This window comes from Castor canadensis, chromosome 16 (genome assembly GCF_047511655.1).
Source record: "Castor canadensis chromosome 16, mCasCan1.hap1v2, whole genome shotgun sequence".
Lineage (NCBI taxonomy): Eukaryota > Metazoa > Chordata > Mammalia > Rodentia > Castoridae > Castor > Castor canadensis.
Genome location: NC_133401.1, coordinates 43922771 through 43949375, shown reverse-complemented (window position 1 = coordinate 43949375; position 26605 = coordinate 43922771). Strand labels below are relative to the sequence as shown.

The 26605-nt window shown below is 39.6% G+C and overlaps 1 protein-coding gene across 1 annotated transcript in view; it reads left to right on the top strand.

Annotated features, from left to right (window-relative positions):
* Window positions 1-26605, top strand: part of Trpc7 (transient receptor potential cation channel subfamily C member 7) — a 129969-nt gene that overhangs the window by 8944 nt on the left and 94420 nt on the right. The gene's annotated exons all lie outside the window — the stretch shown is intronic.

The window sequence follows — 26605 nt, the reverse complement described above, 5'->3', positions numbered from 1 at the left end:
TGTCCATAGTCATGGATGAGGCACATGGAAAAGAAAATAAAACAGTTTCTATAGAATTGAGTTGATCACTCCAGTCAATGGGTCCTGAAATCTGGCTACCCCGAAAACACCTCTAACTACCACTACCAAGCCAGCCCACAAAATGAAGACCCATCTCCAAAACCCATTATTTAAGAGTGGTCCTAGGCTTGTACTATTACCTGACACTTCCCAGAAGACTGGGACTTAATATAAGGTATTCTTTGATGCAATATTTAATAATAAGAGCAAACATTTAGTAGGCACTTAATGTTTGTCAAGCAGCTATGTGATCTTATTTAATCCCCTCAACAACCATAAGGTATAGGTACAGTGATTATCCCCATCTTGTATGAGGGCATGGAGCTAGAGACAGCACAGAGTTCATAAATAGGAAAACCATTGTTCTAGTCTAGGCACTCTGACTCCAGAATCCACTCTTCATCAAATGAATGACTGAGACCTTATTCATGGATTGAGCTCAGCTTTATTTGCCTTTCTCTACTGCAGAAGATATGGCTGGAGAACAGGAAATACAACTTGTCTAATTATTCTCAGCCTGTCATGTGATCAGAGACTACTAGGTGCTAAATGCCATAGAACACACAAAGAGGTATCTCACACAGGGCTGGCTTTGAAGCTGAGAAAAGATGTCACCTACAAGTAAAAAGTTCATTATTTAAACAAGATGTCAAGTAAGAGATCTGCCCCAGCACAGGATACAATTGGTTGACCAAGGATAAGTACCACTACACAACAAAGGAGGCCCCCATGGGCCATCTTGTTCAGGGAGGTCTCAAAGGAGGAACTGGAATGGGGTTGAGCCTTATTGAGCATTGGGTTGGACCAGTATACAAAGCAAGGTATTTTCAGGTATTTGGATGAAGCAAGTGAAGATTAAACCCAGAACATCCCAGAGCATGGAGACCAATGAGAAGCTTCACATGACTAGAAACACAGACTTCTTGTAGGGACACACAAAAGAAAGGTGAAGAGATAAGCTGGGGGTAGATTTCAGAGGACCCTGCATGTCAGGCTGAGAACTTTGAGTGTTTGTTATCCTACTGGAAATGGAGACCTACTAAAAGTTTGTGATTAAGGGACTAAAAGTGATGGAAGCTAGAGTTTTGGAAACTTATTTGACTAGTAGGTAAGATGAATTGAAGGTTTGGGCTGGGACTAAAGAGAGGGGCAATTTAGATAAGCATACATGAGACCATGGAAACCTCTCTGTAGGAAGAAGCTTTTCCCACAAACTAAGGATAGCAAGGCTAGGCCAACAGGAGGTTTTGGAGCACCACAGGTTGTGAATAAAGAATCCTGTAAATAAGCTTTATTTTATTCGTGTGTTCCTCCAACTTGGGGCCTGTTCACTGAACTGGAGCCACTTAAGCAAAACCTGTGTGGCCTCATCTAGAAACCTGGTGGATAGAGATACTGAGATTATCCAAAGCAGTTCCCTAAAAATATAGCTATTGCCTCTTCTTTCCTTATTTCTGCACAGTAACCCTAGCCTACTAACATTGAAGACAAGCATGTCCCAAGGAAGATTGGTGGAACATTCTTTGTTCACCACTCTTCAGACAGATACTGCAGTCTATGTGAAAGAAATAGCTAAGCCAATTATCTTGTATTTCTGGCCAAAAAAAAAAAAAAGCAAAAAATGGGTTTTTGGATCAAATTATCTGGACAATTACATAATTCTCTACTTATCTCACATCTGGGAGTATGCCAGCCTAAATAAACTGATGCTAGACTAACATTTGGAAATACATCTGAGCCATTTGTTTTAGTAAAACCTGAAGTATGACATATTTTATTATACATAATATCTAAAACTGGAAGTTGTTTGAAAGCATCTACTATGATATTTTTATTTTAAAAGTAAATTATGAAAATCATAGACAATTAAAAATACTACTAACATGATAACAAATCCTTTCTACAATTCAGTGAATTACTCAGAAAAAAGAGATAGCATAAGTACATTTGCTGGCTATTAACATTCCCCTAGTTACCTTTGTTTGAAATAATGTCTTTCAGATTGTCGACAAATGGTGCATTATAAATTAACGTAACTGTTCTTTTAGAACTTTATTACTTATTCAACTATCTTGCATGTGCATTCCTGACATTATTATAAATCTCAAAGAGCAGCTTAGCAGGAAAGAAGTCAAATTATAATAAAAGAATAAAGAGCAAGTGGATGTGTTCTTCAGTGCACTCTTGATGAATCTGTTCTACTTTCAAGAGACTATATGTTGCTGCTTTTGTAGCCACCTGTTATGGGGATGGCCTGATGTCATCAGTGTCTTATTGAAAATACATCACATGTCATCTTCTACATCCTTTAAAACACTCATTCTAGAGTGGCTTTTCCTGATCAGGCAACATCATTCAGCCTGAATTTGGTTGCCCAAGCTATTGTTTTTGGAGTTATTTTACTACCAGAATAGAATCCAGTCATTAACAAGAAATGCAGTCAAAGTCTCTAATAAATTGTAGCTGCAGTTAGATGCCTACTAACAAGTCATTCTATTTTGGTGGGGAAATTATATAGCTGTTCAAGGATTTTCTTATGTCTCTCTATCTTCTTGGGTCTAGGAAGACATTAAACTTCTATGTGGTCACTGGAGCCTTGCCAGTACCTTGAATAGTACCCAGTAAACTAGTAACCATTCCAGAAATACTTGATAAAGAGAATGAAGGAGCCCGTAAAAGGACAATCATTTCAGCTGATGAAGCAAGTGACTGTTTTTGTCTATGGTTTAAACTTCCTACACATATGTATTTAATAAAGATATCTGATGGACATGGTAAAATATGAATGCTCTAAGGAAGGCTACAAACTGATTGGGGGGATAAAGCCCATACCCTAAATACTAAGGACCAGTTATCTGCTGCACTGTATGGTAGGTGGAAGGCAAAATATGTCTTCTTGGTCTTATCTGAAATGAAGTTTAGGAGCACTGACAGTGTTGACATTTTGTTGGCTGTTTTGCATATTCAGTAGGAAACAGAGACTGGTGTGAGCTAGACTGTTCAGCAGTGCTTCGTCCCGGAGTAGCAAGGAAAAATAACTTGACTATCTCAGTTGGGTTGCAACTTGGTAGTAGATGTCTGCTACCAAGAACATAATGGGCACTCTGCAGCACTGCTGAATTGGTGTGCCTGATTTTCCTCACTAATCATCCTTCTGATAAAATTGTTCATTGTCCCTTGTCTTTTGTTACTATCTTCCTAGTCAAATTCCTAGGCAGTTTGTCTGTTGATGTTTGGAGATGATGTTTCAAAATTATTAGAGGAGTAAATCTCTATTCCTAGAATATGGTAGCAGCAATGCCTGGTGAGGCAGGGTGTGGGTAAGAAAAGGTGACAAGGGAATACTGCAGAGTAAGGTTAAGGCCTCGGAAGGAGAGAAGCAGGATGAGATGCAGGTATCCTTTTGGTCCTTCACATTTTGCTTCAATTTAAAAGTCTCCAATGTCCCGAAGTCAGGAAACCATGGAAGCCCAGCAGATATTATTTTTTAACATTTTGTCATTCTGAAGACTACCAAAGCTGCCACTGAGAAGGCTCTTCCTGTTGACACCACATCAGCATGGAGGTTGTCAATTGTTGAGTCACAGCAATTTATTCTTATAAACCTCAGAGCAGGCAAGTAGGGAGCAAGGAAACTAAAGCTGTAACTTCATCCTGTTTCAAGTTTTAATGACTTTTCTGTTTGTCAATGGATTGTTAACTACATGCATTATGAAAAATAGGTGATGAATTATGTATCGATGTTTAGGCTGTCATTTTCAGATCCATAAAAAATTCTCTGGGCCTAAAATACTGCAAATTAAAATTTCAAATAATGATAAATCAAACCAATTTGCCACCTGCTAGGATTCTAGTGCCATCCTATTGAGGAAGGTAAAAATGTTGAGCTGACAGTCTGTAATCTGCTTGCAAACTTATCAAAATGGAAGAGGGAAGAGGGAAGAGGTGGGAGAGAAGGAGTGACTTTTATTATAGTGCTGAGAGCTCAGAGTCCATTTGAACTGTGGCTGTCTGGAGCCAGGGAGACAGGAAGCTGAATAAAAGCCCAGCCTAGGCAGGAGGCAGCACCAAAGGCTGAATAAGCCCGTTGCCTTGGCCTCCACTGTTTGCATCAATTTCTCACGTGCCTTGAATATTTTTAGGATTTAAAATCTTCATATACAAGTACCCTAGGAAAATACATTTCCTTGAAGTTTGAAAACTTGCTGGTAGTGTAAACAAATGCCTGCTTAACATGCTGGTAATGACTTGAAAATTGTTTTCTTTTCCACTGGGAAAGTATTTTGTAAGCTGTGAAAGCTGCAGGTGCTAAAAGAAAGGGGTGTGTGTGTGTGTGTGTGCGTGTGTGTGTAGTATGGTGTGTAGTATGTGTAGGAAAACCTGGCAGAGAACTCCTCAAAATACTTACTTATATGTCATTCCCAAAGCTCTCAGGGATCTGTGTCACTCTAGCCCTGTGCATGAACATCCGATGATACAAATGTGGGCAGAAGAAAGACCACAGACATCAGGTGATCAGCTCTCACTAAGCATGTGCTGATGGAGTGGTCCAAGCAAGTGTAGGTGAGGTACAGTCAGAGTATGCATGTCTTTTGGGTGGTTCACTCTGGGTTGGTGATCACAGGCCCCTGTATGTGAGGGAAGGATTCAGGGACTGGCTTATCTCAGGAAAAGAGAAAAAGACGACTTGACCAATGTACCTTGGTCTTTCTATTTTACTGCTTAAGTGTCTGGAGGAGCACTTCTGCCAGAGCATTCATTAATGAGTCATCACAGGAAAATTAGCTAATTAATGTGTACTTTAATGACAATTTTTCATTAGATTACAAATAATGCATAAAATTAGATGATGTTGCTCCTTCTAGGTTTGTGCCAAGAACATCAGTCTCTGAAACACAGGGAAACTGTATACTGGGGACAGATTCTTGAGTAAGATAAAGGAAGCTACCTTACAAAAAGGAGACAGGCTCCAGTGAGCACTCAGTTTTGCCATGCTTCATTTCCTAAAGGATAGGGAATGAAGAGCAAAAAGTTTGGCACTGGAATCAGACTGACCTGGGTTGGATCACCTACTAATCATGTAATACTGGGCATCTATAGGAAGTTAATTTTCTTATAGGAAAAAGCATGGTGGGAGGGAGGGACTAGATACTTCAGTTGTATCTAGTCCATTTAACCTTCAAAAAGTCCTGACCTATATTAAGTAAATATCAGCTCAGTAAATAAGTCAGTGAATGATGTTATAAATAATGACCTCTCAGTGCTGCTGAGGATTAAATGAGATCAAGAATATGAAACACTTTGCAGAGAACCTGACATACAATAAGCACTATAGTACAGATTCCTTCTGTTTCCCAATGCCCACTGATCAACACCACTTTTCTTCCTAATAAACACAGCTTAAATGTCAGCACCTCCTCTATTCAGAGGGTCTCGTGGTTTTGCCTAAGCTTCTCACCCCCTCAGCAGATCTTCTCAGCACAAGAAAAAGTCTAGACTTGTACAGGGCTAAAAATAAGTCAGGGAAATATTTTCCAATTGGAAAAATGCAGGCCACTAAAACTGAATAAGCTAAGAGTGCTGCTAAAATATTACTGTGAAAAGAAGCGACGTGGGCTGGAAAGATAGAGAAGCAAAAGAGGAGGGGGAGGAAATGGGCAGGCAGAGCTCCTGCCAAATACAGACAGAGATTATTTTTTGAAAAATATCTCTGTGGAAAAGATTCATCACTACACACAGAAAAAAATGGGAAACATCATTTCCTACACAAATGCAACTATCAGTCTTTGTATCAGAGATACAAAGAAAATAGAGACCATTCTTGAATAAAATTAGCCAGTGAGTAGTAGCACAAATTAAATAAGATGGAAATGCAAGGATTTTTCTCTGAAAAAAGTTACAATGCCATATAAATTAATCATAGTTGGGTATCACACACCATCAGCATGGAGGCATGAATTTTATTAGCAGTAAATCCACACTCAGATTAAATGTGGAAAATACATGTCAGGATGGTAGGAGAGAGAGACAGGGTCTGTAGACTCACAGACTATAAGAACTAGATGAACCCTAGTAGTTAGAGTGCTATGTGAAAATTCAGTATTCATGAAACAAATACTTATTAAGCCTCTAGTCTGAGCCATAGGCTCTGAGTTAGAAGCTAAGATAAAATCATGAACAAGACAAAGTTCCTGCCCTCAAGGAGCTTATTATCTAGTGGAGGAGATGAACATTCTTTACAGGGTCATAAAACATAAGCACATGGGCTGGTGGAGTGGCTCAAGTGGTAGAATGCCTGCCTAGCAAGTATGAGGTCTTGAGTTCAAACCCCAGTGCTGTCCAAAAAAAACAAAGCAAAACATAAGCACAACATTACAAACTATAAAGTGAAGTTTTGGAATACATGACTTAGTGGGGCAGCTGACTCTGTGTGGGAGGGTGCATGTGTCAGCATGCCAAAAGACTTCTCAGAGAAATCTTTAACTGACCCTCACAGGTACAAAAGAAAGCAATGTCAACAAAGAGTGGAAAAGAGGGTTCCAGGCCTAGAAAAGGTACATGAAATAGCTACTACAGAGGGAGAAAGAGGCTCATTCAGACCACTGTGAGCATCTTGGTATGGATCTACTATAAGGAATAAAAGGAAGAGGCTGCAGGTGATAAGGATACTGATGAGAACCTGTCATGGCCTTACCATTGGTGTCCATTTGGACTTCATTGTTAGGTAAGTGGAAGGAAGTTGGAAGCTTTCAGCAGGTGATTGGGTGTCTCATATCTGCAATGTGGAAAGATCCAATCTGCCTTCTATAGAAAATGGATTGGACAGAACAAGAATAGAAGGTGTTGGAAGATTGCTGAAGGTAGATGATATCCTTCCTGGAAGGGGTTGAATGGCACATGAGTGCAGAAGGCCCAGAAATCTCAATGAATCATCACAGATATAGCTGTAGCACAGTCAGAGGACATGAACGCCTACCTACTGGACAGCTTTCTTGTTATGAGCTTCCTTAAGTCCCAGCTTATCCTATCTCTAGGATCTCTCAGTGCTTCATAGCATATGCCAGGCAGTGCAGAAGCACAGGGAAAAGGAGCAGAATAGAGCCAGCCCTTCAATTTCTCCTTCAAGGTAGAAGCCTAGTGAAATCATAAGAGGGAAGGAGACCGGTGTAGATTCCAATTTACCACTATGACCTTTGGAGGTAGAAGAGGTGGTGTTCCACCATTGGCCAAGCTGTTCATTGCAAAGCAGTAGCAGTGTAGTTATTAGAAAGTAAGTTCAGAAGTAATAAAACCCCAAATGGAAAGGAACCCACAGGATTTTAATCTTTCCAATGTATTTTCCAGCCTCTGAGGACAACTTTGTCCCTCTGTTGGCTTCATGGAGCAAGTATATTTTTTGTTAAAGTAGAAAATGGTTGACTCTTATCTCTGATTTGTATCTAACTGGAGTTTATATTACCATAAATAGAGGCATGAAATAGACCTTTCTCTTTCCTTCCTCCTTGGGGCTTTGAATGTTGAGAATGGAAGGCCAGAGAAGACTATGTGCAGGCAAGATCTTTCCAGGCACCCAAATTCCTCCTTGATGGACACTCAGTTGAGTCTGGGTGATGTATTGGTTCCCTGGTGCTGCCGTACCAAAACAACAGAAATTTATTGTATCACAGTACAGATGACTAGAAGTCCAGCATCAAGATGTTATCAGGGCCACACTCTCTCTCCAAAGGCTCTCAGGGAAAATCCTTCCTTGCATCTTCCTAGTTTCTTGTGGTTTCCACCAATTCTTGCCTTCTTGATGCATCACTCCAATCTCTGCCTCTGCCACCATGTGACAATTTCCTTGAGTGTTTCTATATCTCTCCCTGTAAGGATATCAGCCATACTTGATTAACAGGACTTCATCATAACTAATTACATCTGCAACTACCCTAGTACCAAATAAGGTTACATTCTGAAGTTTCAGGAAGGACATGCATTGGAGGGGCAACGGAATTCAACCTCATACACTGGGGGAAGCACCAGGTTGAGATGAACTGGAGAAGGCCGAGACCAAGAATCCAGGAAAAGCCTTGTACTAGGCCAGAGGTTAGTTGCTCTTGGAAGAAAAAGACAAAGGAAGTGGAAAAACATGAGAGTTCTATCAACGTGTACATGTATGTGTATGGGTGGCTTACGCATGGTGTCTGGAGAAGGCAGTGTGGTAAAAGGTAAGACAGACGCTCACCAAAGCAATGGAAGGAAACTTGGAATTGGGGGCGGCATCCCTCTCAGATCTGGAAAAGTCATTTCAAATATTAGGTAATAGAAATAAAACACACTCATCATAGGATTTTTAGAAAATGTAGAAGAGCAGAGGGAACAAAAAATTAGAATTAATTCTACCATCTAAGAACAGTTCATATTTTGGCATTTTTCTGCTTAGAGTTCCCCTAGCCCTAGGTACAAAAGTTAGAATTAATACCATGATTCCATCAATGGAACATTGCCACCATATTTTTGTTCCCTTCATACTTCATCTCCATCCCCACTCTTCCCTCCTCCCAGAAAAGCACGTATTTCAATGCATTTAGATACACAGGTATAAAATATGTATGTACCACTGATGTAAGAAATACATCTTTTGCACCTACTATGTTCTTAAAGTCCTAGAGGTAAGAAATATTTAAAGACCATCAAAATCCTGTCTTTCCTCATGGAGTTTACATTCCAACAGAGACTGTAGAAAAACATATTGTGGGTTTGTATGTATATTTATTTATATAAGGGATTATGGTACAGAATTTCAGTTTTTTTATTCTTTTTCTTGAGTCTTTTCTATGTTCTCTCATGTTGCTATGTATAAACCTAGTTCATTGCTCTGTCCATCGTCTAGCATCCCATTCTCTGCATCTGTTGTCTTTTACTTATTCATTCCCATAGTCAAGGCCACCAGAAATGCCTTTAACTTCTTGCTATCACAAATGAGGCTGCAAAGAACATCCCTGTGCCCTCTTATGATCCTATTTTAGGTGTTCCATACTCAGGAAGGAATGGTCACACTTAACTTCACTCAAAACAGCAGACTGCTGCCTAGAAATCCTGTCCTCATCTATGCTCCCTTGGGGGCTTTGGTTTGCCATATGCTGCCATTGCTAAGTATTACCATGCCTTCTAATGTTTGCCAGTATGCAGAATGTAAAGGCATTTTAACTTGTGTTTATCTAATTGCTAGTAAGACTGAGCACTTGATATACTGCTTAGCTATGTGAGTTTTTCCTTTCTGTGAACTGCCTCTTCTTATCCTTCCTTCCTTTATCCACTTTTTAACAGGACTTCTGTCTTGGGTATTTTTTAATATTTTTGCAAGAGTTCCTTACATATTCGAAATAATCATTCCTTGCCTATTTCAAACACTGCAAATATATTCTCCCAGTCTGTCACTTCTCTGTATAGGGACAAAAAGGATGTAATGTGTTTTCTATCTATCACAAGGGTCAGGGTTGACATTCCTAAACAAAAGATAGGTTAACAAGAGAAAAACATGGATTTTATTTAACAAAGTTTTACATGACACAGGAGCCTTCAGAAATAAAAACCTGAAGATCTAGGGGACACTATCTACTTTTATGTATAGGTACAATGAAGAATGGAAAGTAGGTAGAAATGTGATTTGGAGGAAAGAGTGTGATCTAATGGTGACCAACTGAGGGAGAAATCCAGAAAAGCTTGTCCAGATTCTTTCTGGCCTCTCTGTGTACCATTTCTTCCTCTGAGTATGAGTTAACACCCTCTGGAAGGAGAGCCTCTGAGCCTATTTTCAGGGGAAGTAGGTTCGGAGAATTTCTTTATGGACAGCTCCCACACAGAAAGGTGGGGAAGGTCAGGATGACCTTATTGCTTCTGAGTACTCTGGGGGAGCATCTTCTGAACCCTAACAGCAGTTAAATGTGTCCATTGCACTATTTGTTAAAAATAAACCCTGATTTTTAAAATGGTTTGTAAATTTAGTCTTGCTAAAAATAAAAGGTCCGCACCCAAGAGCATAAAGTTACTCCCCTATCATTTTTTTTCTTTTACAACTTTCCTTACCAGTTATGTTTAAATCATTAGTCCAGTTGGAGTTTGCTTTGCATGTAGAATGAGTTTCTATCAGACTTTGCTTTTCTGTGTATGGTTAGTGTCGCAGCATCACCTATTAAATAATCTACCTTTCCCCACTCATCTGCAGTGCCACCTTCATCATATACCAATTCCCAAATGTACATGTTTCTGTTTCTGGTCTTTTTAGTTCAAAATATTCTGACTGTTAGTCCATGTATTCCTCCACAGTTTTGTTCCTAGGACTTTTTTTTTGACCCATTACCAAATAGGGAGACTCAGTTGTTGCTGTGTTCTATGCACACATTTTTGTTGTACAATTGTGACAAGACTGTATAGACAATTTGCAATCCTGCTTTTCTCACTGAATACTGTAACTTTGACATTTCTGCATGCTATGCCAACACCTGATAAACATCAGTTCCTAGAAAAGTTGAGCATCACCATCAGTTTTAAGTTTCTGACAATCTAGTAACTTTCTACCCTAGTTCGCTTCTGAGGCCTAGAACAGAGTGAGGGCAGGCCCTTAGGACCAATTCAGGGTCAAGACCATAGGGGAAGGGTCTTCTGAGAAAATAACAGTGAAGGAAACTTAATTAAGCAGAATGAAGGAGGGTATCAGTGAAAAATGATCACTCATTTGTTCATCAGATTCCAGTTAGGTATTTTTCATCCATAAATTTTAAACAGGAAATCAAAAGCCATACTCAACTCATTTTTAAAGTTCTTTTTAAAAATTTTTTTCAGTTTTTATTTCATGATTATTTTAGCATTTATTTTTTAGGCTGCATACTGGCAACAAGTCATTGTTCTTGTCTTCTCCCACCAGTCCATGAGTTATAAGAGACTGGCAAAGCCCCTTGCAGCCTCTGGATCCAAGATAGAGACCCATTTAATGCTAATCAAGAAATCTGTACTTGACTGAAAAGCAAAAAAATCTCCATCATTCAAATGTAACAAGCTAGAAATCTCTCTTGACATGATGGACTAAGTGTGTCTTTCCTTTCCATTTATAAAGTACGTGATTAGTACCTACCATAGATGTCACCACTAAGACATAAGTGTAGGAATAAAGAACTCTGAAGTAAAGACTTCAAATATCCTGGCATGGGCTCCTTTCAAAGCATGCACTGCCTGAGCAGTAGACAGCCATGCACTTTTCCATTGCTCCTAAAAAATTGGACCACATACTGTCTTGTGATCACTCTTGTCTTAACCCCTAATGGCCAAGAGGTCTGGAGGGATAGGGATATAAGCTCTGGTCACAGTACAGGCAGTATGATATAAGATCCAGAAAACAAAGAAAATCAAATTGCATACCTATTCCTATAATTACCGTGGTATAAGAATGTATCAGTTCTCAATTAGAAAAGGGTTATCCACATGCCTTCATATTACTGTGATTTCTCCATCTCCCATACTTACAGTGTGAAATTAATAATAATGACCTGTTTTCCTGAGCTCCAGATTACTAATTCTGGTTGACAAATGCTTTGAAAATTCACAAGGGCCACACTGAAATGCCAAACACCTCTACTTCTTCTCTCCCTCTCCTCCTGCCCTCCACCTCTCTCTCATGTAATTGCTACTCTTCTGCATGGTGCAGATTAATGTTTTGCCTATTAAGTGAACAGCTATCCTAAGCTTCTCCTACATATTCTTTGAAAACAGTGGTTTAGGCCTTTTTCCATCACACTTAGGAATGCTGGACCAAGTATCTGTCCAATGATAATTTCTCTTCTTGAGTGATTATTTTGTATTAATTTTATACTCCAAAGAATTCACTCCTCTCCCACAGCACATTAGAAACTTGATGTTTTATGTGCTTAAAACAGATATTTTAACATAAACATGGAAATGAGCTCCAAAAAATGTGCAAGAAGAAAAAAAAAGATTTAAAGTAGACTGAAAAAATCAGGAACCAGAATTTATTCCTCTAAATAGTATCTTTTCTCCAATAACAAATTTAGAAATCAGACTTTAAGCATAGTGTTGGGTCTGTTCTTCACTCAATCTGTCCTTCACCCAAACATTTCACACAAATAGTTGCAGAGTGCTTGCATGGTAGTCAAATTTTGGGAACAAAATAGCTTGATGAGACTTTCCCCAGGACACGGCACATGTCACAAGGGATATGACATCACAGAAGAAGATCCTATGGGATCTAGGATAGGTCCTTGATAGGGGAGATTCCAGAAGCAGAGAGGTTGAAGGAAAAGGCATTGAATCAAGAAGGAACTGCCAGGAGCTGCTGTGGTACCTTGATTGAGTCATTTCATTTTCATCAATCTTAAAGTCAGGTGTTTGAATTAAATAATCCCTTAATAACTCCTTATTTCACTAGTCCTTTCTGGTACTTATTTCTAAGCAGCATATATATTATGTATACAATACTTTTTAAATAGATATATAGATATATTTGCAGTGCTGAGGGTGAATCCAGGGTATTGCACATGCTAAACAACCATAAACATCTAAATTGAGATGTAAGAGATTATTATTCTCATTTTACAGATAAGGAAACAGGCTGAAAGTGATTAAAATATTTATCTGCCAAGGGTTGTCTTCTTTCAGTGTGCCAAATCTGTGCTAGACTCTAGGGATACTATTGGGAATGAGCTTCAGGCCCTGTACTCAAAGCAAAGGGGAAACTGGAGTGTAAGAAGATCACAGTATGGTAGGGTATGAACAAAATGCTAGGAAAACATGAAGAATTCAAGGAACTGCCTGATGATGTGAGAGAAGCCTTCCTAGAGATGATATTTTTGAGGTGGTTCATGAAATGGTAGTAGTTTGACAAATGGGGAAGAGAAAGAGAGAAGAAATGATTATGTGCAGAGACATGAACAGGCTCAGTGTACTTGGGGGACAGGTGTGGCTAGAAGAGAGCTGGATGTGTGGGAAAATGGGTGATACTAATGAGGTATGTTGAGGTATGATAACAAAGATGCTTGAGTTTGCTCTTGTATATTTTTTATCCAAGAGAATGATGGTTTGTCATCTGTGTAGAAGAAGGGATGGTTGTTGGTAAACAGACCAACCAGTAGGCTAGTATGGAAGTCTAGACAATAAATGATGAGGAATTAAATTAAGACTTTGACAATGAATACGGGGTTTAGGGGTCAGAGATAAGAGCTTTTTTGGATCTATATCCATAGATCCTGGTAATTAACTGGCAGAAACAAAGATCAATCCAGAGTGGCTAACTCCAGAGGGTGAGTGGATGGGGACTCTTTCCTGAAACAGGAAGCAGAATATCAGGTTTTGGTGTTAGATGGTAAATTCATGTATTCAGTTTGATGCATGCAGATTTTGAAGTGTCTGCAGGACTTACCAATGTAGATGACTGCAATTGAATAATCAAATCAGCTTCTTAGAATACAGGTTGGGTCTGGAGAGGTAAAAGCCTGGGAATCAGCAAAGATGTGACAGCTAAAGCTGTGGAGATAAAAGAAATCATGTCAAAGCCTTAATCTCTTAGTTTAAAAAACAGATATAACCAGCCATTCCTTAGATAAATCAATTTAAAGCCAAAGAAAACAACCTGGTATCTAATTTTCCTGATTAGATTTAAACTTATTTAAATCACTTGTAATCACTTATTCATATTTTACCTATGTCTTTCAGGACTTTTAGAAAGTTACTGTAGCCATTTATGCCCAAGATAATGGCCTTTTACAGCCATCTTTGGTATCAAGGGCATCACTTTGAGCCAAGTATTTCCCTCACTGCTCCCAGATGATATGGTAGCCACACACCAACACTTATGTGCTCCTCAACTTCCCATAAACAAGATTCTCAAACCAGCATGTATGTATTAAGTCATTTTATGCAACACTTCTTAGGTCCTATAATATATCATGCCCTAGGCTAGAATATATAAAACTAAATGAATTAGATTAGTTAATTATCAAGGTATCAAAATCACAGCACACTTGGGCAGGGCTATTGGACTCTAAGAATAAAAATGCCACAGAAGCCCAAGGCATGAAAACAGTAGATTTCTCCAGGGAGGCAGGAAAGTCGTGCTGGAGTTACCTTCAAGCTGGTTATGAGAAGTAGTGTTCTTAGAGGTGACAAAGAATTGCATCAGTCCATGCTTGCAATGCAATGGACCAAAGGCACTGAAATGGAAGGCATGGTGTGCTCCTGGGGCAAGCACTGATTTGCTTGTGCTCCTCACAAGCACTGATTTGCCTAATTTGATTTTTGTTCTTTGTTTTACCATCAGCAAGGCTCTACATTTTTTAATTGCTACTCTGCCATATAGCTATTAGCCCCTCTTAATCAATAACATTTTCAGCAATCACAAGCAATTTCTTAAAATTTACTTCTATACATATGCTATATTTTAATTACTCTTTGAAGTGAATCACATGTACATTTCTTATTCTGAATCTATAATCAGGTGAATCATGGCATAATCCTCCAGAAGGATATGTTATCTGGTGATGCCAATTCCAAATTAGTGTTTCTCTGAAATGTTTTCAAAATACACGGTTAGTACAAATAAGATGCATAGGCCACATTTGCTCTGAGCCTCTCTTTTTGGATTTTCTTTCAATATTTCTGGGGAAAAAATCAAAGTTGCCAGATACTAAGTATAGAAGGCAGCAACCCTGGCTAAGAAAGCATCAAAGGTGGGTACCCATCTCCAACAGAGATAGTAGGGTTTGGCAAATTTGATACAAAGCAAAATAAGCAGATTTAAACCCTACAACATACCCAAAACTTTTTTGAGTTATATTGGTAATGTGTGATTAATGTAGAAAATGAATTTGTGTAGCAGAAAAATCATCTATAATTACATCAGACCTTAACATGTTCGGGAACTTCCTTCCAATGTTTATGTCCCAAGCAAGCCACATGCTGAGCTCGCTCTCTGTGCCTTAAATCCTGCTGGCATTAGAACTTAAACGTTCCCCTAATCCACTCATCCTTGCATCCTTACCACCACTGCATAGGACCAGGTGATAACAAGAGATCCAAGCTGGTCTTTCTGCCTCCAGCCCACAACCTTCCACAACACTAAGCCAGAAGAATCATGCAAAAGTACAAAATAGGCTATGACACTCTCCCACTTAAAAGGCTTTGGGGGTCTCCCACTGACTATGGGACAAAGTTCAGGTTCCTCATCAGGAAATACAAACCTCTCTGTGATCCAGTTCCTATTTACTTCTCCAAACTCATCTTCTGTCACCCTCTGCCTCTTGCACAGTTCCCTGCATATTCCTGTATTGTGTTTTTATGCCTCTCTGCACTTGTTTACAGCATGTCTTCAGCTTGGCTTCCTCACCTCTTGAACTGGGTAACTGATTTAGGCTTCAAGGCTCAGCAATGACTTGTTTCCTCCTGGGGAACTTCTCTGACTACCCAGATAGGAGTAAGCTCTTGTCTTTGACACTGATGTCCCAAAGCACTGAGGTTGCCTCTGTCCTTTTATCAGTTTTGCCAATATAAAGCTGTATAACAGACCACCTCAAAATTCAATCATCTAGACAATTACCATTCATTTTCACATTCACAATTCTGAGGATCTGTGGAAGAGACTGAGCTATGTACCTCATTCTGGGGTCCATGCTGGGTAGATAGTACATAATGCCTAGGGCACATTCTTCTCTTAGAAGCATTCAGAAGCTCTCAGGGAGCCAACAGAAAATGCATTATGCCTCCTAAGGCCTAGGTTAGAACTCATACACTATCATTTCCACCCACATTTCACTGGTTAAAGCAAGTCCTATGCTCAAATCCAATATCAAAAAGTAAAGAAGTATATTCTTTACTTTACAGAAGGAGAGGAAGTGTTTGCTGAACAATTATCTAGCCTCAGATTCATTCTCTCTCTCTCTCTCTCTCTCTCTCTCTCTCTCTCTCTCTCTCTCTCTCTCTCTCTTACACACACACACACACACACACACACACACTTCATATCCAATCCATCAATAAATCCTCTTGGCTCTGTCTTTCAAAAATATCCAGAATTCCACACTTCACATTTCTCACCTTAACTATATGCTTTTCTGGTCCAAGCCACCTTCACCTCTCCTCTGGGTCATTGCAACAGCCCCCTAATTGCTCCTTCTGCTTCTGCTCTTGCTCCTTCCAATTTATTCCATCCCAAAAGTCAGAGTGATCCTTTTAGAGCATAAATCAGAACGAGTCAGCTCTGCTACCTGAAGCCCTCTAATGACTCCCATCTTGCCAAAGTAAAAAGTAGTATCCTAACAAGTGCCTATTTGGACATTGGCCATCTGCTCCCTGCTGCTCCCCTGGCCTCATCTCTTCCTATATCCCTCTTGCCCACTTGCCCCAGTCACTGGCCTCCTCCCTATTCCTCAGCAGCCCCTGACACCCTCCTTCTTCTGGCTTGCACTATTCTCCCTCTTGCATTGTGAATCTGTTTGGAATATTTCATAAATCTGCATAATTCTCTCCTTCAACTATTATTTAAAATCACCTCCTCAGGGAATTCCTGCTAAAGCCTCCATATAAAATAGCAATCCCTTCTCTGCAATCCCTCTTCCCCCCAGTAAAATATAAATTACACAAGAGTAGGGACTGTCTGTTTTGCTTATGGCTGTACCTCAAAGACTTAGAACAACACCTGGTACACAGTGGGTCCTCAATGATTATTTGCTGGATGAATGATTAGCAATCATCACATAATGTCAAAATGATCCATTCTGTGATGTTGTCTACAGGGACAAGCAATAACCCATCTCACTCCTCCTTTTATCTCCAGTACAATGCACAGTTCAGAAAGCACATGCTGAACTGGGTGGAACATCATTGCAAGGGTGGATTCCTGGAAGTCACTCAAGCCTTTAACAGTTTCATACCCAGTTTCTGCAGCCTGTTTGTTTGGAAGGAAGAATTTTTCCAGGAATTATTGAAAAATGGATATAAAAGAACTCAGGTCTAATTTGCACAAACAGGATAGTGCATTATTCCCCTTCACTGTAGGACTTCCATCATCCACCTTTCCCTCTGGTCTGCAGTCCCATGAAGGTATGACATACCTGCTTACTCTCTATTATACCTCCAGGGTCCCAGCACAGCACTAAGCAAACCATAAATACTCTATTCATTTTTGCTGATTAAATTAATAAATGAATGAATATGAGGTATTCTACAACCCAATCCTTGGGCTGATGTGGATGGATGTGCTTTGTAGATGAAAACTTTGGAAGAATCCAGGAAAAATGAATTTTTAAGTTAGTAACACCGTAAAACTGTATTATAAGCTTTGGCTCCAACCAGGGAAACAGACCCCAAAAATGTGCTTTCCAAAAGCCAGTGCACCATAAACATCAGTCACTGTGCTGCCTCCGTAGGGATTGAGCTGGCATAAACAATGCTGCCTTGTCCCGCCATGCTCTGTTTCTCTGTATGCCTGAAGATTGAGCTGCATGATTCTCCCAACTCACTGCAGGGGGAGCTCTGCAAACCTCTGCTTACCCACCTATTACCATAACTCATACAATAAAGGCAGTGATACTGGATGAGGCTGGGGAACACATTACAGAACAGAAATGACCAAGCACTGGTAGGAGTCAAGAGACCAAAAAGGGGTGGGGGAGTGGACAGACTGGCATTATGATCAGAGACTTAGGGACTTAGAAGCAACAGGAATGGCCATCCCATTAGAGATGACTTCCACCCTGACTTTCTGGTCATCAGTACACCTGCTGATTGCTAATCCGCTGGCATCATCTCTAGGTTCATCCAGTCTCACCTCCCTGGCCTTCTTCTAGGTGTGGAAACATGGGGTATTGCCTTATTTAATCATAGCACCTTTGCCTCTTAACAACAGACCCTTATCTTTCTCTTCTTCACCAGAAAGGATTCTGAACACCTATCCTACACCCTGCCCTTCAAGATCACATTCGAGGTTTTAAAACATATACTAAAGCAATTAATATTTTTATCAAATGAGTATTTACCTTTGTTAGGATCATGGATTTGGAGTCAGTGTGCCGGAGTTCAGATCCTAGCTGCTACTGAAGCCTCTGAGCTTCAGTTTCCCTGTCCACAAAACAGAAATGATGATAATATCTATTTCCTAGTTTTCCATGAGAATTCAATGAGCTAAATATGTAAAGCAGCCCAAGACCAGGCACATAATAGCACTTAATAAATTATAACTGGCAGAGGGAAGGGGGGAGAAATGACCCAAACATTGTATGCATAAATGAATAAAAGAAAAAAATATATAAAAATAAATAAATAAATTATAACTAACAGCAGCAATCATAGCAATAGTTGTATCTTTTAATATTGTATTTTTTTTGGTCTGTTTTATGCTCCTATAATAGAATGCCACAGATTGGGCAAATGATTAAAAAAAAGAAATTTATTTTTCACAGTTCTGGAAGCTGGGAAGTCCAAAGTCAAGGTGTCAGCATCTAGTGAGGGCTACTTTGCTGCATTATCTCATGGTGGAAGGTGAAACAGCAAGAGAATACAAGAGACTAGGAGAATACTGAGCTTAGTTTTTTGGCTCTTGCCATAACTAACCCACTCCCTCAATTATGAGAATCCTGAGGCAGAGCCCTTGTGAGCTAGTCACTTCTTATCAGGCCCTGTTTCCCAACACTGTTGCATTGGTAATTAAGCTCCACGACATGAACTTTGGGGGACACATTCAAACTATGGCAGTCTGTCATTCTAGTGAGTGCAGACACCAATCAATCATGGTTAGGTCAACCCATGTGGAAGCAGGGCAGGGAAGGTGGGGCTGCTTCTGCGTAAGTGAACCACAGGGCTATCTGAGGATCCCTCTTTCTCTTTCAACTCACAATCATGACTGATTTCCTGAGTCACAGCTTGATGAAAATATTCTGCCATAGAGCATATAACTACGCTTGCTAAAGTGTGTGTATGTGTGTGTGTGAGAGAGAGAGAGAGAGAGAGAGAGAGAGAGAGAGAAAGAGAGAGAAGCTCCCAGGAACTTCCCAGGGAGGCCAGGTGGCCATGGTGGAAGGAAGGTACAGGATGGGACAAAGTTCACATAGACAAATCTCAGCCTCCCAGTTTGGTTCACTGTGGTTCTAGCAGGAAGAGCAGAAAACTGAGAAGAAGCTCTCTTGGGGATTCCACAAAGGAAAGTCAAGCAGCATTTTTATACAGAATAATAAGTGTATAGAGAATGTACAAGAATTCCTCTCCAGATACATAAGCACATTCATGTGAAATATTGAATAACGTGCGTACACCATGCACATGACCATGCTTTGGTTAAAGTCAACTAATATCTAGCACAACCCACACATAAATGAACATTCTCTCCCCATGAAACCTTTGCACTTGCAGGTCCTCTTCCTGCAACCTCCATTCCTTGCTACCTCTTCTTGAACCTGCTTCCACCCTGGTAGCATCTACTCATCTGTAGTTCCCAGTTCATATTCTGCCTCCCCTTGGAAGCCCCTTACTATCCCTTAGTTCAGCTGGCCAGCCCCAATCCTTGTCCTAGGCACTTACCCTGTGGTCTTCACCTGGTTACTTGCATCCTATCTAGAAAGACTCTGAGCCCCTCAAGGGCAAGGACTGTGTTTTCTTTAGATTTGAATTCCCAGTGCCTGGCACACAGTGGGTACTCAAATATACTTGCTGAATTTGTGGATATAATACCTGAGTTTCTAATAGAATACCACAGTTGCTTCCTTGAAAGACAACCTCTATCCCTATACAAGCCTCCGAAGCCAACAGAGGGAACTTGTTAAAAAATCAACAAGCAGAGCAATCCATTACTTCTGGGATATCACAAATGTCATCTTGATGTGCTAAGAGCCCCTCACAATGTCAGTAGCTGTCAATTAAGTAAATGAAAAAACAGGTGGAAAACCAGAGTGTTCGTGGAGGCAGTGTCAGTGCTGCTTGGTGGAGGAAGGCAATACACAGGCCCCTACAGATGCAGAGCTCCACATCAGGGGCCTGCACCTCAGTTATGAGTCATCAGAACTCTGCCCTGATCCCCTCACTTCAAGCTTCTGTCCTGATGCTGGTGTCCTCTACCAGAGGACTCACACAAAATAAAGCTGCAGAAGTGAGTCCAAGGAGGCAATCTGTGAGCTTTATTAGAAAAGGCACTTGAAGATCAACACCAAAATAGACAAGTATTCATGTTTATGTTCTCTGCTAACCTGCCAGCCCCAGATCACTATAATATTGGCAAATTCCTGTCATTTACTGTGTTAAGCAACTTATATGGATTATCTTTTTCAATTTGCTCCTTGCAACAAGCCTATAAAGTAGATGGCCTTATCATCCCCATCACACAGACTTAACTAGAGCACACAGAGACATTAAATTGTACTCTCAAAATCATACAGAAAGCATGCAGCTGGAATCTGAACCCAGGCACAACCACCCAGTCATTCATCTCACAAAAAAAAAATTATCAGGCCTATAATTTTAAATCTCTAAAATCAACAGTGACACACCAGGATTTCCCAAATCCCAAAATACTTAGGACACAGGGTACCATTTGGCCTGAATAAATAAAGGCCTCCTGCAGAAAGCACATAAGCTCAGGGAGTTAGTGTCACCAGTGGCAGACTTGGACGGTCAGATCTTTGAGGAAGGTCACTGGGTAAGATGTTCACTCTATCCCACTCCACCCTCAGGGCATCTAAGTCCCCCTGAGAAAGGTGAGGAGATAAATACTGGCTATCTGTCATATACTAAACTTGGAACCCTTTCTTGGATCCATGTTTTTAAATGATGCTTAAACACTGAAGGATATTTGTCTTGATGATCCTTCAGAGCTTGGGCTTAGTGATATGTTGAAGGTTAATGAAACAATTAATTGTAAGCATGAATGTTAAAACATGAAGTGAAGGTTTTCAATTTTCAACTGTAATAATGAGCACCAGGCTCAGGTTCTTACCCATCATTTCATATCCATTAATTATTTCAGTGATTTCAGTTATAATTAATAAGAATTCAGCCATGAGTGTTAAATCTTAACATGCAGAGTTTTCTCATCCATCAACCAAGTAGGGGATGTCCCAAAGGAAAGTATGAAGGAAGATGCAGCTGAAGTCCTGTATTAGCTAAAATGTAATTCCTGTGACCTGTGTGCCCAGCACTGTGCTACATGCTTTACCTGCCTCAGCTCACTGAGTCCTCAAAACACTGTGCAACTAAGCTTATTTATGTCATCACCACAGGAACCTGATAACCCCTTAGAACCTCCACTCCATTCTCCAGAAGGCCCCTCAAGTTCCCCCACTCCATCCTCATACCCCCTTTTTCTTCATTCCCAGATACTCTCCTACTTCATTTGCTAGAAGTCACTATCCCTCCTCAGCAAAGTCCCCATCCCTCCCCCTGTCGTTGACTCCATGACTGAGAGATGTGCTATCTTCTTACTCTTTCTAAAGACCAGCTCCCCCTAAGGGCACAGTTTCCCCTGTAGCTTTCTCAGCTGGGGCTGGTTTTCCTCCCACAGTCTTCATAGCAGTGGTCCTGGAGATGGGGGTGGGTATCCCCCTTTCTGTTTCTTGCCACTTCCAGACCTTTCTTAGTCCCTCCTCCCTAAGAATATCCATGTTTGGATATTTCATCAGACGCTATCACCCCTTATTCCTCACTGTTGATTTACTCACAGTGATTTCCCCATAGTTTCAGTTCCTGCTGTTTCAATTCTTTGCACTTTAACACATACATACATCATCCTACCAACATCCTGACAAAATTCTGTGGACTCATATCCTCCAGTGATCTTATCCTCTACCCTGACTTACCATGAGTGTACCTGAGCCTAAAAGATCAATAAATGCAAACCCTCCATAATCTACAGATTAGCACAATAATCTGACTACCATATGCCTTAACTCCTCAATTCTGTCAATCTTTTGTCTTCCTCCAGGACCCCAAGTCACTGATCCAACCATCTTTTTTACTTTCTTTCTCCTTTACACATTTCTTTTCCCTTCATACCATCTTCAATTCCATGAACTATCATTATGATCACTCCTTCACATACTCATCAACTTCTCGTCCCCTCTTGATTTGTTGTACTCTTTGACAAAACTATATCCCAGATAAAAGCTAAGTCTCTGTCTGCTCCATGATGACACTCAAAAAGGTAAAGGTGGTTAGAAGAAAAATCATCACATTACCAGACCTCATTTTAAATTTATGGACATGAACCTCAGATGGGATCTTACAGTTCTCCAGCCATCATCTCCTGTCTCCCTAATCCATCCATTCTTATATTCTCCTAAAAACTATATCAGACCTGCTCTCTTCAAACCTCCACCAACCTCTGTTATTCTTGCTACCAGCTAAAAAGTTTTATTTGTATTTAAAATTAAGTATGAAAAAAATATCTAGAAATTACTACCATCAGTGGATTCATTTATTAGCTTCATCACCTACAAACTGCCCTTCACTCCTGTTACTACAGATAAACCCTATGTGATCCTGTAGAAATTTATTCTTTCACTTACACACTACACTCATATCTCTCTCATATGGTACTAGACCTACTGGATTGATATAATGAGGTACTGATATCACAGCAATGACCAGCCTAATTATGTACTGGAAAATTCCCACCAACATGCAAAAAGTTATGGTTTCTCCCATCAAGAAGAAAGAGGGAGGGAAGGAGGGAGGGAGGGAGGAAGGGAAGGAAGGAAGGGAGGAAGAGAGGCAGGGAGGAAGTAAGGAAGGAAGTGAGGGAGAGAGGGAGTGAAGGAGGGAGGGACGAAAAAGGAAAAGAAAAGTTTCTCTTGATCCTGCTTCTCAGATCAGCTACTTATCTATTTCTCTGCTGTACTTTACAATAAAACTCAAAAAAGCAGTCTGCACCACTGGCTTCAATAACTCTCATTCTCTTTAATCCTCCCCAGTCATGCCCCCCACTCTCCCAATCAAGGTGGCCAATGACCTCCAATTTGCTAAATTCAATAGCAAACTCTCAAACACTATCAGCTTTATTTCTTAATCTCATTCTAAATGTCAAAAGCAGAAACACCTCCCAGGTTACAGCATGCTTACATCTATTGACTTATCTCAGTTAAAGCTTTTTTGGGGGGTGGAACTAGGATTTGAACTCAGGGCCTCATGCTTGTAAAGCAGGAGCTCTAGTGCTTTAGCCACTCTGCTACCCTCTTTTGTGTTAGTTATTTTTGAGATAGGGTTTCAAGAATTATTTGCCCAGAAGGTATACCACAAGGATAGAGCACTTGCCTAGCATGAGCAAGGCCATGGATTCAATCTCCATCCACCACCACTCAAAAAAAAAAAAAGAATTATTTGCCCAGATTGGCTTCAAACTCTGATCCTCCTGATCACTGCCTCCTGAGTAGGTAGGATTACAGGCTTGAGCCACTGGCACCCAGCTTCAGTTAAAGCTTTTGATAAATATTCCTTCCCCATAACTAGGTCCCTGAAGGGAGGGATGGGGGGTGGATTTGAAGCCCACACTCTTAAAATTTAATTTTTAAGCTCTCCATTGAGGAATGAGTGTTTAATTATCCTGTATTGTGTGGGTGTCTCCACAGCAACAGCCTCAGGAATTCATTTAACTTTTGACCTATCAGGGTCATGAGTTTCTCTGTCTTTTGATTTAAGTTTATCATTAGCTTTGACAAAATTGGAACAGTTGGGGTTCTCCACCAAAATCTAGAAAAAGTAGTAATTTCCTAAAATCACTGCTGTCAGGTCAGTAGCCTCAGCATGCAAAGTTCAGGGTATGAATATATTTTGTTAGATGGCTTCAGTTTGCTCTCTATGTTAGGGACAGAAATTCATCTCAATGATAAATGAGCTTGTGAGATTTATGAATGTGCATGTGTGGGGGGTTGCTGAGAGGCAGGGAGGTAGGGAGAAAGAGGGAGACAAAGAGACAGAGAGAATATCCTGGGCTAGTTGTGAACCAAAGAGTTTAGTTAATATCTGTACTGAGCAGAGAATAATAAATAAATGGTGGATGAATATTCTAAAAATTACTTAATGTATTAACTATATAAAAAGTTTTGAGCTGATCATTTGGGGTTGAAATCCAGTAAAAAAAAATTGCTGCCAACACTTTGTTCCTAAAATTAACGCTGTGTAAGTCTCAAGCAAATGTAAACACATGTTGCAGAGCATTTTGTCAGTCATCTTAATAAATTCAACTAAGCCAGATGTTCATTCAAAGTGAACAATCCATTATTTTCAGACATATTTGTCTGTATGGAAAATCTCAACGAATCTACAAAGCACCAATAAGTGAGGTTAGCAAAATCATGGGGACATAAGGAAAATAAATGAAAATCAATTCTATTTCTATATAAAATAAACAACTGAAAATGAAAAGAATATTTCTGGTAGCTGAAAAAAATGCAATACTTAAATATAAATCTTATAAAACATGCAAAATCTGTATACTGAAAATTATAAAATATCAACAAAAGAAATCAAAGAATGCCGAGATAAATGGAGATAGACAACCAGTTCATGGTTTGTAGAACTCAACAAAGTTAAAAAGTCCATTCTCCACAAATGGACTATTAACATAATTAGCTTTAACATAATTCCAAAAAATTTCCAGTAGAATTTCTTATAAACATAAATAAGTTTACTCTTAAGTTTATGTAAAAGGGGAAGGAATGAGAAAATCCAAAGCAATTTTTAAATGGTAGGGCAAAGTTAGAGGGCTCAAACTACCTAGTTTAGATAATTAATGAAAAGCTACAAAATATAGTGAGTATAAGTAAAAGGAAAAAAATATAGATCAAGGAAAGAGAATACAAAGTACTAAAATACACATACCAATGCAATCAGTAATTTTTGAGTCATACAAAATGACTCAATGGAAAAAGAATAGTATTTTCAAAAATGAAACTAGAACAAATAAGCATCCATGTGCAATAAAACTTATTTCACACCTTATACAAAAATTAATACAAAATGGTCATAGACCTTTTAAATATAATACCTAACCTCTGAAACTTCTAGAGGAAAACATAGAATGCACAATGACCATGTTAAGGAAACGGTTTGGTTTGGTTTGGTTTTTTGAGAAGAGACCACACTATGTAGTCTACAATGGCCTGGAACACCCTATGTAATCTAGGCTGGTCTCAAACCACAATTCTTCTTCCTCAGCCTCCTGAGTGCTAGTGTGTGCCACCATGCCTAGCCTACAATTTCTTAGTTGTACTATCAAAAGCATAACCATTGAAGGATAAACAGAAGTTCACCAAAATTAAAAATGTATGCCCTTTAAAAGTTACAGTTAAGAAGATAAGTCACAGAGAAATATTTACAAGCCCTAAGTTGTGGTTTGGATATGAAGCATCCCCTCAAAAGGCTAATGTGTTGAAGGCTTGGTCCCCAGCTAATAGACACAATTATTGAGAAGTGTTTTGATCATGGTGACTCTAACTTAATCAGCAGATTAGCCCTCCGATGGAATCATAATTTGATGGGGACTTGGGTGGAGGAAGTAGGTCACAGAGTGGGATGGGGCATGTCTTTGGGAGCTATATTTTATCTCAGACCCTTCTCTCTTTTTTCCTCTCTCTGTTTCCTGGCCACCATGAAGTGAGTAGCCTCATCCACCTCCCTCCCACTGTCATAATATTCTGCCTGGCTTCAGGCCCAAAGCAATGGAAACCATGCTCTCAAACCATAAGCCAAAAATAAATCTTTCCTCCTTAAAATTGTTTATCAGGAACTTGTCACAGTGACAAAAGTCTGACTATCTCTGAAACAGGAATTATATCCATAATATATACAGAATTCGCAAAATTCAATAATAAGAAAATAATTCAATTTTTGAATGGAAAAAGGATTTGAAGAAACATTTCATTACTGATACAAAGATGGTAAATAAGCACAGGAAAAGACACTCAACGTCATTAGCCATTAGAAAATTAAAACCAGAACAAGATGCCATGACACAGAAGAGAAATTGGCAATACCAAGTGCTGACAAGACTACAGAGTAACTAGAGCTCTCATAATTTGTTGGTGGTACTGTAAAATGGTATATCTATTCCAGAAATAAATCAACAGTTTCTTAGTTAAGTACACATATACTAACCATGTAATAGGCAATCCCACTTCTAGTTACTCTAATGAAATAAGAATTTAGATTCACACAAAAATCTGTACAGGAATATTTATTCTTTATTCTTAATTGTCAAGAACTGGGGACAACTGCATAACATTCAAGGGGGGAATGAATAAACAATCTGTGGTGCAGTCATATAGTAGATGTAAAATAAAAAATTAACTCATAATGTATGCAACAATATGGATGAATCAAAACTAGATTATGCTGAGGGAAAGAAGACAGTCTCAAAGGGTTATGTATTATACAATTCCATTTCTATGACATTCTGGAAAAGCCAAAACTCGAGGGCCTCTTTCCATGTCCAGCACAGCCACAGTTCATGGTCCAAAGAAGCACTGTAGTATGTAACAGCTCCAAAACATCGAATGATGGACCATTCACCAGCATGGTCATC